The sequence below is a fragment of the Chiloscyllium punctatum genome, unplaced genomic scaffold, assembly GCF_047496795.1.
Source record: "Chiloscyllium punctatum isolate Juve2018m unplaced genomic scaffold, sChiPun1.3 scaffold_137, whole genome shotgun sequence".
Taxonomy (NCBI): domain Eukaryota; kingdom Metazoa; phylum Chordata; class Chondrichthyes; order Orectolobiformes; family Hemiscylliidae; genus Chiloscyllium; species Chiloscyllium punctatum.
Window position 1 is genome coordinate 87462 of NW_027309871.1, and position 15939 is coordinate 103400.

The 15939-nt window shown below is 43.4% G+C and overlaps 1 long non-coding RNA gene across 4 annotated transcripts in view; it reads left to right on the forward strand.

The window, feature by feature from the left end:
• Window positions 1-5895: 5895 nt before the first annotated feature.
• Window positions 5896-15939, forward strand: part of LOC140471643 (uncharacterized) — a 66959-nt gene continuing 56915 nt past the window's right edge. For 3 of the 4 annotated variants that reach the window (XR_011957134.1, XR_011957133.1, XR_011957135.1), the window contains exons 1-2: window positions 5896-6098; window positions 6210-6316. This is a non-coding gene — a long non-coding RNA (uncharacterized lncRNA). Of the gene's footprint in view, window positions 6099-6209; window positions 6317-11769; window positions 11896-15939 lie in introns of all 4 variants that reach the window. The other variant, XR_011957132.1, reaches the window with a different exon arrangement.

Consider the following 15939-nt stretch of genomic DNA (forward strand, 5'->3'; position numbering starts at 1 on the left):
GCCTCTGATCATCTTTTATGTCTCTATCAAATCCTCTGTTAGCCGCCTTCTTGCCAATGAGAACACGTTCAAATTGCTCAACCTTTCCTCATAAGACCTTCCCTCCAGACCACACAACATCCTGGTAAATCTCCTCTGCACCTCTTCCAATGCTTCCACATCCTTCCCGAAATATGGCACCAAAACTGCACACAATATTCCAAATATGGCCGCACCAGTGTTTTGGAAAGTTGCAGCATGATATTGTGGTTCCAGAACTCAATCCATCTATGAATAAAACCTAACACACTGTATGCCACCTTAACAGTACTGTACACCTGGGTGGCAACGTTCAGGCATTTATGTACGTGGACTCCAACATCCCTCTGCACATCTACATTACCAAGAATGTTTCCATTGACCCAGTACTCTGCCTTCCTGTTATTCTTCACAAAGTGTATCACCTCACATTTAGCTGCATTGAACTACATTTGCCACCCTTCAGCCCAATTCTGCACTTTATCCAAGTCCCCTTGCAACCTGTAATATTCTTCCACACTGTCCACTACTCCACTGACTTTCGTGTCGTCTGCAAATTTACCAATCCATCCACCTATGCCTGCATTTAAGACTTTTATAAAAAATTACAAACAGCAGTGGTCCCAAAACAGATCCTTGTTGCACACCACTAATAACCGCACTGGAGGCTGATTATTTTCCATCATCCACCACTCACTGCCTTCTTTCAGAAAGCCAGTTTCTAATCCAAACTGCTAAATCACACTCAATTCCATGTCGCTGCATTTTATCTAAGAGCCTACCATTTGGAACCTTATCAAAGACTTTACTGAAGTCCATGTATACCACGTCAACTGCCCTATCCTCATCTATATGCTTGGTCACCATCTCAAAAATACTCAATGAAGTTTGTGAGACAAGACCTGCCCTTGACGAAACCATATTGACAATCTGAAATCATATTGTTGTTTGCCAGATGATTACAAATATTGTCTCTTATATCCTTTCCAAAACCTTTCCGGCAACAGAAGTAAGGCTCACTGGAATATAATTAACTGGGTCATCTCTACTGGCCTTCTTGATCAAGGGCATAACATTTGCAATCATCCAGTCCTCTGGTACTGAACATGTAGGCAATGACGACTCAATATCAAAGCCTAAGTATTTGCTATCTTCTCCCTAGCTTCCCAGAAAATCCACAGATAAATCCCATCCAGCCCAGGGAACTTGTCTACTTTCAATCCTTTTAGAATTGATAACACCTGTTCGTAACTAACCTCGATCCTTTCTCGTCTAACATCTTCTACCTCATTATTGTCTGCGATATTCTCATTTTCCTGAGTGAAAACCAATGAGAAATATTCGTTTAGCACCTCTCCAATTTCAATAGTGTCCACACTCAACTTCCCACTCCTGTCTTTGATTGGCCCTATTCCTACCCTATCCTTTATTCCTCACATACCTAAAGAAAGCTTTAGGGTTCTCCTTTATTCTATTTGCTAAAGACTGCTCATGTCCTCTCTTTGCTCTTCTTAACTCTCTTTAAGTCCTTCCGAGGTGATCTGTAAGTCTGCATGGCCTCATCAACACATAAGCCTCCTACTTCTTCTGAACAAGAGATGCAATTTCTGTGGTAAACCACAGTTCCCTTACCTTATCACTTCCTCCCTGCCTGACAGGGACATACCAATCAAGGACACGCAATATTTGTTCCTTAAACCAGCTCCACATTTCTATTGTCTACATCCACTGCATTTTGCTACCCCATTCTATGCATCCTAAATCTTGCTGAATTGCATTATTATTGCCACTGCCCCATTGATAATTCTTCACCTGTGGCACGTACCTATCACTTTTCATCGCTAAACTAAACATAACTGAATTGTACTAATCTCTCCAAAGTGCTCACCTACAACTGAACCAAACACCTAGTCCGGTTCATGACCAAGCACCAGATCCAATGTGGCATCCCCTCTCGTCGGCCCTTCGACATACTGTGTCAGGAAACCCTCCCGTACACCTTGGACAAAAACTGATCCATCCAACATACTAGAGTAATAGCATTTTCAGTCAATGTTTGGGAAGTTAAAGTTCCCCATAATGACCACCATGTTACTTTCGCTCCTACCCAGAGTATTTTTGCTAATACTCTCTTCCCCCTCCCTGGAACTCTGCAGCAGCCTATTAAAAAGTCCAAGCAGTGTGACCTCCCCTCTCCTGTTTCTAACTCAGCCCACACTACTTCAGTAGAGAAGTCCTCATCAAATGTTCTCTCAGCCACCGTTATACTATCCTTGACTAACATAACATGCATGGGCCCATTGCGGTGCTTCAAATTCCATGAGGCAGCCATACTGTCTATGACAGACAGACTCAGTCCAGAACCTCCTCTGTCCTTAAGACTTTAAACACTGCCTGCACTCCTCGATTTCCCCTTTGCACGTTGCCTTTCCAACCCACCCCACCTGCATCACTCCGCAATTGGAACTGTCAAGGGCAGAAGTCTGTGGAAAACCCTCCCTAACCTTCTCTATCCTCTTTTAAGATGCATTTTAAAATCATTCTCTTTAATCAATGTTTTGATCATCCATGAAGCACCTTAGGAGATTTGCCATTGTGAAAGATTCCATACAATGCAAGTAGTTGTTTTTATTGCCATACATTAGGAGAAACAGGAATGATGCTTTCAAAATGTTAACAAGAAAGTCACTGATAGGCGCAGTGTGTAGGCCAAATAATAATGTCACATTGGGATGGGCAATTATCAAAGAAGTAACTAAAGCCTGTAAAAATGGCATGTCTATTACCATGGGTGATTTGAATCTACAAGTAGATTGGTCGAACCAGCTCAGTCAGGGTAGCCATGAGGAGTTCATTAAGTGTATCCATGATAGTTTTTTTGAACAGTATGAAATGGAACTGACAAGGAGCAATCTATCCAAAATCTGGCCCCTGTGCAATGAGACAGGAATAATTAATGACCTCAGTGTTAGGGATCCTCTTGGAAGAAGTGATCACTGTATGATTGAAGTTAGAACACATATGGAGTGTGTAAAGATAAAATCTAATACCTTGGTCCTGTGCTTGAACACGGGGAACTAAAATAGAATGAGGGAGAACCTGGATAATGTAGACTGGAAACAAAGATTTTATGGTGGGACAGTTGATGAGCAGTGAAAAAATTTCAAAGACATTTTAGGAAGTGCTCAGCAAAAACATATTCCAGTGAAAAGGAAGGACTGTAAGAAAAGGTGGTGGACAAAAGATAGGGAATTCTACACTAGTTCGTTTATTCTCTGTAGTTAGAAAGATGCTTTGGTCTATTATCAAGGAAGAAAAAGCAGGGAATCTCGATAGAAATTGTCCCATTGGGCAGACAGAGCATGGATTCATGAAGGGCAGGTCATGCTTGACAAATCATTTGGAATTCTGTGAAGACATTTCGAGCAAGGTGGACAATGGGGACCCAGTGGATGCGGCGTGCCTGGATTTCCAAATGGCCTTCAACAAGGTGCCACGCAAGAGGCTGTTGCATTATATAAGGGTGCATGGGATAGAGTATTAGCATGGAAAGAAGATTGGTTGATTAACAGGAAGCAAAGAGTGGGGATAAATAAACCTTATTCTGGCTGGCAATCAGTAGCTAGTAGTGTGCCTCTAGGATCAGTGTTGGGACTGCAATTATTTAGAATTGGTACAGATGATTTGGAGTTGGGGACCACATGTGGGGTGTCAAAGTTTGTATATGACACTAAGATGAGTCGCAGAACAAAGTGTGCGGAGGACTGGGAAACTTTGCAGAGGAACAGAGATACATTGGGTGAGTGGGCAATGGTCTGGCATTTGGAATAGAATGTTCATAAATGTAAAGTCATACTCTTTGGTTGGAGTAATATTAGTAAAAAGTTTACTATTTGAATTTTTAAAAAATGCATTATTTGCTATGCAAAGGCACCTGAACATCCTTCTGTATGAGGGTTGGTCACCAGGTACAACAATCAATTCAGAAGACAAATGGAATATTGTCCTTCATTGCTGAAGGGATTGTGTTTAAAAGCAGAGGTGGGCTATAGTGGGTGCTGGTGAGCCCACACCTGGAGTACTCCATGTAGTTTTTATCTCCTTTCTTGCTCAAGGATGTACTGGCACTAGAGGGGGTGCAGAGGAGGTTAACTATGTTGACTCCGGAGGTGAGGAGTTTGGTTTAACAGAGACTGAGTAGATTGGGATTATATTCATTGGAATTCAGAAGAATGGAAAGATATAAAATAATGAATGGAATGGATAAAATAGAAATAGAGAGAATGTTTCCACTGGCCGGTGAAGCTAGGACAAGAGGGCATCACCACAAGATTAGAGGCAGCAAATTTCGGACTGAATTGAGAAGGAACTTCTTGACCTCTATGGAGTGCATTGCCCAGGGAAGTAGTTGATGCTAGTTCAGAAAATGTTTTTAGAGCTAAGTTAGTTTTTTAAAAAGAGAAATAATTAATTAAGAAATACGGTAAGAACGTGGGTAAATGGTTCTGCGTCCACAAAATGATCAGCCATGATCTTATTGAATGGTAGAGCAGGCTCGAAGGGCAGGACAGCCTTCTACTTTTCCTAGATCTTTTGTTCTTGTATTATGCATTCCTCCATCACTCGTGACTTGGAGTTGTTGGATTAGGATGGACAAAATTAAAATTCACAGAACACCAGGTTATAGTTCAACAGGTTTATTTGGAAGCACTACTTTGCCGGTCCTTCATCAGGTGGTTGTGTGATTTTTAACTTTGTCCCTCACTCTTGTAATTGAGAAACAGCAACAAAAGCCACGAAGCAGTGTGCAAGCTCCAGCCAACAGTTGGTATTGTGCAGAATGAAGAAGGTTATCTCAGAATACAATGGGATATTGATCAGATGGGCCAGTGGGCTGAGGACAGGCAGATAGGATTTAATTTAGTTAGATGAGGTTAGTATATCTGGTCGTCATAGACAGGTTGGACCGAAGAAGTGATTGATGTCAGCGGCGGACCAATGGAAAGGCAGGGGCGGAGCTGGAGGTCCTGGCGGGGCAGTTGGTCCTCCGACCAATCAGTGAATAAGAGCGGCACTAGACTATACCACGTGATCACCCTCGCGGTGGGCGTGGATTTTAGGGACATATGTGCGGAGAGCTGTCGGTAAGGAAAGAAACAGCAGGAAGTGGGAGGGAAATGGTGTTGGTATGGTCTGAGAGGTTTTACTATCATTTGCTGCACATCGGAAAATACAAATTTGAAACTTACAGTCCCGTTTTTGCAGCAAATGGGAATATGCCTCGTTGAGTAATCGGCCCGAGTGAGCGCCGCCATCTTTATTCGGGGCAATGAGTCACTGGACACGTGCGCGGCCGCCAGCTTTGTAGGGGGCAAAGTTCAGAGGGATGTATGTACAGCCTTCCCTGGGAAAAAGAGTCATAGGGCAGGATTTACACAGCATATTCAAACCCAGAGAAGTGCATTTTTTTCTGGATTTGTTTCGTCATTCACTTAAATGATTTGGATGTGAATAGAGGCCGTATAGTTAGGAAGTTTGCAGGTGACACCAAAATTGGAGGTATTGTGGACAATGAAGACGGTTATCTCAGAGTACAGTGGGATATTCATCAGATGGACCAATGGGCTGAGGAGTGCCAAAAAGGATTAAATTTGGGGAAATTAGGTTAGGCTATCTGGTTGGCATAGGTTGGACCGAAGAAGTCTGTTTCTGTGTTAGACATCTTTGACTGTGGGATCATAAAAGTGAACTCTGCTCTGGTTCACCTCTGGGTTCTCTGATGTCCACTTGTTCATTATCTAGCTTCCTCAGTCTCTCGTGGGTAAATTTTTGATCTGTATAGTATTTTACTATTACTTTCACAGCTGCTTCGTAAATGAATTGAAGAATGTAGAGCTGGAAAAACACAGCAGCGCAGGCAGCATTCGAGGAGCAGGAGTATCAACGATTCGGCATAAGCCCTTCTTCAGGAATGCAAATGAATTGTCCACTGCTGCCCGGCTCCTGACCGTATGATGTTCCATTATCAGTTTATCTTTTCCACAATATCTTTGACGGTCAAGAATTCTTTTTTCCAATAAGTGAGTGCATTTTCCTTCAATTTTCTGACAGTCAAATTCTGCACCATTTTCATTCCCTGTAATTCATATTGCACTCCCTGAAACATCAACTGTGTATTTCTCCTTCCACAGAAACCAGTGATCAATGCCAAAGCCTTGTTGCCTGTGGAGAGGGTAATGTTTGACTTCCTTGTACTGCTGCAGTTTGTGTGGTGAAGGTGCTCCCACAACGTGGTTGGGTAAGAGACATTACAGATTATTCACTCAGCGATATTGAAGAGTAGAAGATATCTGTACAAATCATCATGGTTTTAATTTCACAAAAATATGATTGAGAACTTTTGACATAAGGCTACAGATGGAGAATATTGTGTCCAGTGATCAAAACCATTGCCAAATAAGCAGTTTTTCAAGAATGCCTTAAAGGAAGAAAGTAGATCTTAGAGGGTTAGAGTGGGGATTCCAGACCATGTTCCCTTGGAGTCTATAGAAACAGTCACACAGGTGAACTCAAAAATAAACACATCATTGAGAGTCTGAACTAAAATGAGTTATTGAGATATGAAAGGGTGTGTGGTGCAGGGAGATAGGAATGATTACAGCCAGGAATTAATTCAAAGGTGCGAAAGTAAATTGTTGTCGCTTACAAATGAGAGTCTTTTGATTGATCAGCAAGTTTTGGTACAAGTGAGCACTTCGGCAGTAGAGTTTTCAATATTCCAGAGATTATTGGGAGGGTGAATGTGGGATGCTGGCCAGGAGTGGGTTTAGATAATGAAATCTAGAGTTAACAAAAGGAATGAATGAGAGATTCAGTAAATGAGCTGAGACTGTGGTGACGTCAGGTGATATGACTGAAGTCGAAATAGTGGTCTTGGAGGGGGTCTGGCCTGTCATCCTCACCTCATTCAGCTGTTTGTCAGTTTGTGAATCAAGTGTGTAACAAGCTCAGGAACTGAGTGGCCCTGGCAGAACCCAAAATGGGCATCGCTGAGCAGTTGCTTGACAGCACTGTTGATGACACCTTCCATCACGTCACTGCTGAGCGAATGTGGACTGACGGAGGGCAATTGTCTGAGTTGGATCTACCCTGCTTTTTTGTGTTGGAACATCCCTGAGCAATGTTCCACAAAGTCGGTAGGTGCCAGTGCTGGAGCAGTACTTGTCTTGGTGGGCAGCAAGTTCTGGAGCACAGCCAACAGTATTATTGCCAGAATATTGGCAGGGCCCATACCTTTACACTGCTTATCCATTTCTTGATCTGATTTGAAATGAGTTTTCAACCAAGTTGATTCATATCTGTGATGTGAGGGACCAATGGAGAAGGCTCATCCACTTGGCACTGCTGGCTGAGAATCGCTGCTAATGCTGTCCTCTTATCTGTTGCATGAATGTGTGAGACCCTTCCATCGTTAAGGGTGGGGATATCTGTGATGCTTCCTCCAGTGAGTTGTTTAATTGTCCATCACTATTCTTGACTAGGTGTGGCAGAACTGCAGAAATCAGATCTAATCTGTTGGTTATGGGATCACTTAGTTCTATTTGGTGTTGCTTGTGGTGTTTGGCATGCAGGTTTGGTAGCTGCACCAGGTTGGCACCTCATTTTTAGGTATGCCTGGTACTGCTCCTGGCATGCCCTCCTGCATTCACCATTGAACCAGGGTTGATTCCCCTGGCTTGATGTTAATGGTTGAGTGGTGGATATCAGGCCATGAGATTTCAGATTGGGCTGGAGTACAGTTCTGCTGCTGTTGTTGGCCCACAGTGAGGCGGAAGTTGCAGGGTCAAGAGGGCTGATTTTGTGGTTGTATTTGCTTGTGCATTGGTCGATGTAATGTGGTCCATCTAGTTTCATTCCTTTGTTGAAACTGTGCAGTGATTAATACAATGAGTGACTTGATGGTCCACTGTCGGGTTTCTTTCCCTCAAGGACATTGTCAATAGCAGAAAAACATCCCCAGTGGTTCCATGGCAAACAGTAGATTCTTCATTCCAGTTAATTTTTTCTTGACTTCAGAGCCACCCTCTACCAATTTGGGATTCAAACCTGAACTTCAGTTGTATATTTTAATATTCTTGATAAATACGACAGGTTTGTTCACTTATTTTTAGAATCACTATCACAGGTTTTGTTTATTGTTTTGGAAATAAAAACAATGTCCATTATCCTGTCTCCTCCATCCTCCCCTCCAACAACAAGAGTGAGGAGCACATGGAGTTTCTCTGTCAATAACATTGAGACAATCCGATCAGCTGCCTCTGCTTCTTTCCTCCCTCTCCACGAGCCCACCAAGCCATTCTGCCTCGCAAGGATGCTCCTCATGTAAGTCCTAAACTTGCATTTCCTAGAGTCCCTTGTCAAGCCTTATTTGAGGTCATCTTGGCCATTTACCCTAGTGTAGCTAAATCATGGACATTCCAAATCTCTGTCTCATCCTCCTGCTTGTCACCGTCATTTCCGCCCGCACCTCCCCCCCACCCCCCGCCTTGCAATTCACAGATATTGTTCCTTGTTCTGTCTGTCTGTCTTTTCTGGTTATGTCCTTCTCTCCCATTCTGCTAAAACCTAATATTTGACCTCACCCCCATTGGAAAATCCTGCTCGATCTCCACTCTCCCTTTCTGAATTCATTGTATTTGGTGTCCCTCCAGGATCTATCCTTAGTCCGTCCTGTTTCTCACCTACATACTGCCACGAGGTAACATCGCCCAAAAGCACTGTGTTAGGTTTCACATGTACACTGACAATGTCCAGCTCTCCCTTCCCATCTTCCGTCTCCATTTCTCCACTATTACTCAGTTATCAATCTGCTTACCACGCTTCGATTAGCTGCAATTCACTCCAATGAAACACCGCAATTGTTAAACCCATTGCCTTCAGTTGCTATTCCAAATTCATTTCCCTTACTGCTGTGCCCCTCCCTCTCACTGGGAAGTGTCTACACTCTTCATAATATTGCTTTCATATCTGACCCCAAGGTGTCCTTCTGATCAGACATCTACACAATCACAAACACCAGGAATTCCAATCTCTAAAATGCTGCTTGTCTCCTTCTCACCCCAGCTTCATTGCGACTGAAACCCTAACCTGTGTCAGTGTTGCCTTTAACTTAACAAATCTGAAACAGAACCCTTGATTCCGCGACTGACCCAGAATCTGGTTCAAGACACATCCTCTCCATATTTATCCTGTCAAACCTCGACAGCATTCTGTATGTTTCAGAGATCATCTCTCATTCTTCCAAAGTCCAGTGAGTAGATTCCCAACTTATTCAGCCTTTGCTTACAGGATAATCCCTTCAAAACAGGGATCATCCCAATGGATCTTCTCTGAAATGCCTCCAATAAACTGCTCTATTTCATGAACTAAAGTGACCAAATCTGTTCACGTTACTCCAGATGTGGTCTCACTTGCCATTTGTTTAGTTGCCCGAAGGTATATGCACCAAACTCTGAAATTGCAAACTCTTTGAAATAAGGGACAGCATTCCATTCCCTTTCCTGATTCCATGTTGTAACTGTGTGCTCGCTTTCTGTGTTTCCTGCTCATTTTCCCCCAGTCCCTTTGTGGTGCAGCTTTCTACAGTTTATCCCAAGTTATACTCTATTTGCCAACTAGTTGCCCAGGTTTCCTGTGCATATTTATCTCTAAACTGTTTATAATCCTTTTGGAACTTTCCTGTTATGCCTTTTCTAGGAGATATCCCCCCTCATTATTCGAAACATGTACTGTGAGCACTGGGCAGTGGGAAGCATGCTCAGTTGCTATCTTTCAGGGATACTCTGTTTCATGACTGAGAGGAGCTTGCTGCCCATTGGTCAGAATGGAGACAACTTGCCCATCAAGGTGCATGAGCCTTTCACACCCCATGTCTTATTGAGGAGGCACAGCGGCAGAATGGAAGGAAAGAAAAGGAAGCAAATCCTGCTCTCCACATCTCACTGAATCTTGGGACATTCTGTCTCATGTTCAGTCACATGAAGTCCCAAGGTGGAAACTCATCAATACCCACATAGATTTGCCCTTGAAGTTCCTGCTAACCTCCGCCAGGGGTAATGTGTACAGTCCTCCTGTGCCAGGAGGAGGGGATTGTATGTGTTTCAAACTTGAACTGACAGTGACGGATTTTATAAACTTGTATTACAGGCAGATATTCAGATGGAAATCTCAGTCATTATAACGCCAAACTCTGACAGAATTACTCAATACATCAGGACCTGGATATTCATATTGTGTGAGAGTATTGTGTTCCAGATCAATACCATTTGCTGAATAAAAGATCTCCTTTGAATCAAACCATCCTCTCAATAGATCTTCCCAAATCTTCAACATGTGTCCTGTAACCCTTGTATAATGAGCTGATGGGTCTAAGGTTTATTATTACAACGTGTAACTTTTGTAAACCGCTTTGTCACAGCTCTCCAAATTTCCTTTGCTACAAGGAGAACTCATCAGTTTCCCCAAACCCCTGATTCCCCAATGTCTGTTTTCTCTCTATAAGGTACACATCAGGATTGTGTTGGAACATTCTCCACTTGCCTGCATCAGTGCACCCCCCCACCCCCCCAACAATATTAAAGAAAGTGAACATCCTCCAGGGTAAAGCACTGTACCTGAGTGGTTTCCCGTCCACCACCTTCAGCATTCCCTTTCCCCACCCTCGAGGCACAGTGGCATCACTGTGTGAAAGATCAAGTCAGCATTGTCCTACCCGACCATAGGACTGCTCACTCATTAGAGAGAGATGTCTAGTAGTGGTTAACCTGAATATTACCACAGCACATGCAAGGGGAGAGGTTGAAAAGGAGAGTCCATTAATTGCGGATGGTTATTCTTGATGTGTATTAGCAACACACATGTCACGTGAACAATTAATGTTAAAAAAGCCCCACAAATTCTGCAACTAAAATCCCCCATTCCTTGAACCATCCTGGTAAATCTCCTGTGCCCCCTGTCAGGGACCCTGCCATCCTTCCCAATGTGTGGGCGATCTGTGGTGCGCACAGACCCAGCATCTCTGAACCCTGTGGGTGATAGCATAAAACAACAGTTGCACTAAACCTCACTGTCTGGAAGAGAGTGAGAGACAGAAATCCCGAAGGCATTTAAAATCTATTTAGGATCACACGTGCAAGGCCAAGACTAACAGGTCTATGGCCTCTGTGCTGGAAAATGGGATTAAAATAGTTAGCTGGGAGATTTCTTTACAGCATAAACCCAATGGACCACAAAACCGTTTTCTGTCATGTAGACCACAGATGCGTAATATAGGAATATGACAAGCCACAAATAGAAACCGGGTCAGAGAAGGTGATATTAGAATAGATGATACGTGATTGATTAATGTTTTTTGGAGGAAATGTGACAGAGGTTAAGTGGGACATTGTGGAGCTCTGGGTGCAGGAATCTGAAATAAAAATGGGTTATCCTGAAGGCTGGAATGAAAGAAAGGCACATCACAGAGATTTGAGAGGGTGGACAAGATTAAAGATACAAAGTGTGTTGAGACTGGAGGAGATTAGAGGTTGGAGGATGTTGCAGAGATTTTGAGATGTCTTTGATACAGAGATAGTGATAGTTCTGAGGCTAGAGATGAATTATAGAGATAAGGATGAGTTGTTAGCTTTCCCAACCCGACCTCTTCACTGATAATGATTGTTTCTCTGTCCTCATCTGCCATTGCCTCCATAGGCCTGCGACAATGAGAGTACACAGATAGTATGTTCCTGTTAAGGCCAAGGCTGGGAGGCATCGAGAATGCTGCATGACCTGAGAAATTGAGGCTCTGGTCAAGAAAATGAAGGAAGGATATGGCAGGTACAGACCCCTCTGTGTTTGTGTGAATCCATAGAGGATGATAAGAGAAGTAGGAGTATACTCGCAGAAAACCAGAAGGCAAAAAAGGGGACATGAGATAGCTTTGGGAAATAGGTTTAAGGAGAATCCAAAGAGATTCTACAAATACACTAAAGAGAAAAGAATAACTAGGCAGAGAATAGCCACCCTCAAAGATCAACAAGACTGTCTATGGAACAGCAGGAGGTGGGAGAGATTTTAAGTATTTGATGTCAGATTTTAATGAAAGGGGATATGAAAGTTAGAGAAGTTGGAGAAATAAATAGTGATAACTTGGCAAGTGTACATATTACAGAGGAGGTGGTACTGGATGTCTTAAAATGCATAAAGGTGGATAAATCCCTGAATCTGATCAGGTGTATCCCAGAACTTTGTGGGTAATTAGGGAAGCTTTTGCCGGGCCCCTCGCTGCGATATTTGTATCATCGATCGCCACAGGTGAGGTGCTGGAAGACTGGCGCCATTATTTGAGAAAGGTGGTAAGGAAAAGCCAGGGAACTATAGACCGGTGAGCCTGAAGTCAGTGGCAGAGAAGTTGTTGGAGGGGATTCTTAGGGACAGGATTTACGTGTCATTGGAAAAACAAGAAATGATTCGGGAGAGTCAGCATGGCTTTTCTTTTGAAATCAGTAACTTGGACTTGAGAAAGACACAAGGTTTCACATAACACACTGGTTAGCAGGTTCAGTACCATAGAATTCTGGCGGAACTAGCTGTTTGAATACGGAATTGGCTGGAAGGTCAACGAGTCAGAGATGGACAGCACAGAAACAGAGACCTGTCGGTCCAACCAGTACATGCTGATCAGATATCCCAATGTAATCTAGTCCCACCTGTCAGCACCCGGCCCATATCCTTCCTATTCATATACACATGAAGATGTCTTTTAAATGTTGCAATCGTAATGGCCACCACCACTTTCTCTGGCAGCTCATTCCATACACGTCCCACCCTCTGTGTGAAAACGTTGCCTCTCAAGTCTCTTTAAAGTCTTTCCCCTCATACCATAAACCTATGTCCTCTAGTGCTGGAATCCCCGACGCCAGGGAAAATACTTTGTCTATTTATCCTATCCATGCACCTCAGGTTTTCATATACATCGATAAGATCACCTCTCAGCCTCCGACGCTGCAGGGAAAACAGCCCCAGTCAATTCAACCTCTATTCAACCCCCAGCCTAGCTCAAATCCTCCAACCATGGCAACATTCTTGTAAATCTTTTCTGAACCCTTTCAAGTTTCACAACATCCTTCCAATAGGAGGGTGACCAGATTTGTACGCAACATTCCAAAAGTGGCCTAACCAATGTCCTGTACAGCTGCAACATGATCTCATAACTCCTGTACTCAATACTTAGTCCGATAAAGGCAAGCATTCCAAATGCCGCCTTCACTATCCTATCTACCTGCACTCCAAGGTCTCTTTGTTCAGTAACACTCCTCAGGACCTTACCATTAAGTGTATAAGTCCTACTAAAATTTGTTTTCCCAAAATGCCACTCCTCAGCCCATTCACCCATCTGACCGAGATCCCATTGTACTCTGAGGTAATCTTTTTCACTGTCCACTACACCTCCAGTTTTGGTGTCAACTCACTAACTTTACCTCCTATGTTCACATTCTAAGTCATTGATATAAATGACGAAAGGTAGTGGATCCAGCAGTGATCCTTGTAACACTCCACTCGTCACAGGCCTCCAGTCTGAAAAGCGACCCTCCATCACCACCCTCTGTCTTCTGCCTTTGAGCCAGTTCTGTATCCAAATGGTTAGATCTCCCTGTATGCCATGAGCTCTAACCTTGCTGAGCAGTCAGTGTCATAGTGCAGGATGCTTTTTGGACTGGAAGCCTGTGATGAGCAATATGCTGTCAGGCTGGGTGCTGGGTCCACTGCTTTTTGCCATTTATATAAATGATTTCTATGTGAATATCGGAGCTATGGTTAGTAGGTTTACAATAGACACCAAAATTGGAGGTGCAGTGGATAGCAAAGTTACCTGAAAGTACAATGAGACTCCGATCAAATGGGCTGAGGAGTGGCAGATGCAGTTTAATTTAGATATATGTGAGGTTCTGCATTTTGGAAAAGCAAATCAAGGCAGGACTTCTACACTTAATGGGAAGGTCCTAGGGAGTGTTGCTGAACAAAGAGATCTTGGAGTGCAGGTTCATAATTCCTTGAAAGTGGAATCATAGATAGGCAGGGTAATGAAGAAAGTGTTTGGTGTACGTGCCTTTATTGGTCTGTGCATTGAGTACAGGAGTTGTGACGTCATTTTGCGGCTGTACAGGACATTCCTTCAGCCACTTCTGGAATTCTGCTTTCAGTCCTGGTCTCCCCGCTATTGGAATGATATTGTGAAACTTGAAAGGATTCAGAAAAGATGCAAAGATGTTTCCAGGGTTGAGGGATTGAGCTATAGGGAGAGGCTGAATAGACTGAGGCTGTTTTCACTGGAGAATCGGATGCTGAGAGGTGACCATAGAGGTTGATAAAATCATTAAGGGCAAACAGCCAGGGTCTTATTCCTGTTTAGGTGAGTCCAAAACTAGAAAGCACAGGCATGAGGGAAAAGATTGAAAAGGGATATTAGGGGCAAAGTTTCAAGCTGAACGTAGTATGTGTATGGAATGAGCTGCCAGAGAAAGTGTGGAGGCTGGTACAGTTACAACATTGAAAAGGCATCTCATTGGATATGTGATTGGGAAAGGTTTCCAAGGCTATGGGCCAAGGGCTGGCATATGGGACGAGATTAATTTAGGATATCTGGTCGGCATGGACAAGTTGAACTGAAGGGTCTGTTTCTGTGCTGTACATCTCTATGATGCTAATAAATTAAAATTAAGATAGGTTTCTCTTTTATGGAGAGTTACCAGAAGGCCAGACAATTCTCCTTAGAGCTGAGAAGGTTAAGCAGTGATTTTGACCAGGAGTTGATTTGTTTCCAGGGTATTTCATTTACAGAGAGACAGAGTGAGAAATTTTTAACGTCACAATTTTTAGTAACTATTTTCAGGTGACTGGCAAATAATGCAAAGAAAAATGTCAAGATTTTTTTACTCAGTAAGTTCTGAGCATCTGGAACAGTTTGACCAACAGCTGGATGCAGATTCAGTAGCTATTGTCAAAACAATTTTGAAATTTAACATTTTTAAGGAAGGATTTGGAGGGCTATGTCCAAATGGGAGGTGAGTTGTGATAGACTGGCACCATCTCCAGAGGAAGAGAGTACAGCCCCAATGGGCTGAATAGCCTCCAGTCCCTGTGCTCTGTGATACTGACCCATTCACTGTGAATGATGAAGCTCATCGCAGGGCAGAGCCGTAGAGATGTACAGCATGAAAATAAACCCTTTGGTTAAACTGGTCCATGCTGACCAGATATCCCAACCTAATCTAGACCCATTTGCCAACACTTGGCACATATCACTCTACACCCTTCCTATTCATATTACCATCCAGATGCCAAATCGTTTAATTGTACCAACATCCTCCACTTCCTGACAGAAGATTCCATACACGCACCAACCTCAGTGGGGAAAAATATTGTCCCTCAGATCCATTTTAAATTCTTCCCCTCTCATCTTAAACCTATGCCCTCTCATTCTCGACTCCCCGACCCCAGGGAAATGACCTTGTCTATTTATCCTACCCATTGCCCCTCATGGTTTTATAAACCTCTATGAGGTCACCCCTCAGCCTCTGATGCACCTGGGAGGATCCCACCACTCGGGTCACAATGGGGCCTGGCTGATTGACACAGCTTCAAACCAATAGGAGAGTTGGCATGATCCTCCAGCCAATGGGAGTGAATGAGGGGTGGGTCCAGCAGGCCAACACATGACCATCAGCTTTGCAGGTGCAGTGTCACTGTGAGGGGGGACTGAATGTGAAGGAGTGGGAGAGACAGCAGATACTGGGAGAGAGATGGAGTTAGTGTGGACTGAGAAGGTTGATAAACACTGTTTCAGTCTGCTGGACCTGAATTAGATACTCCGGGTAAATT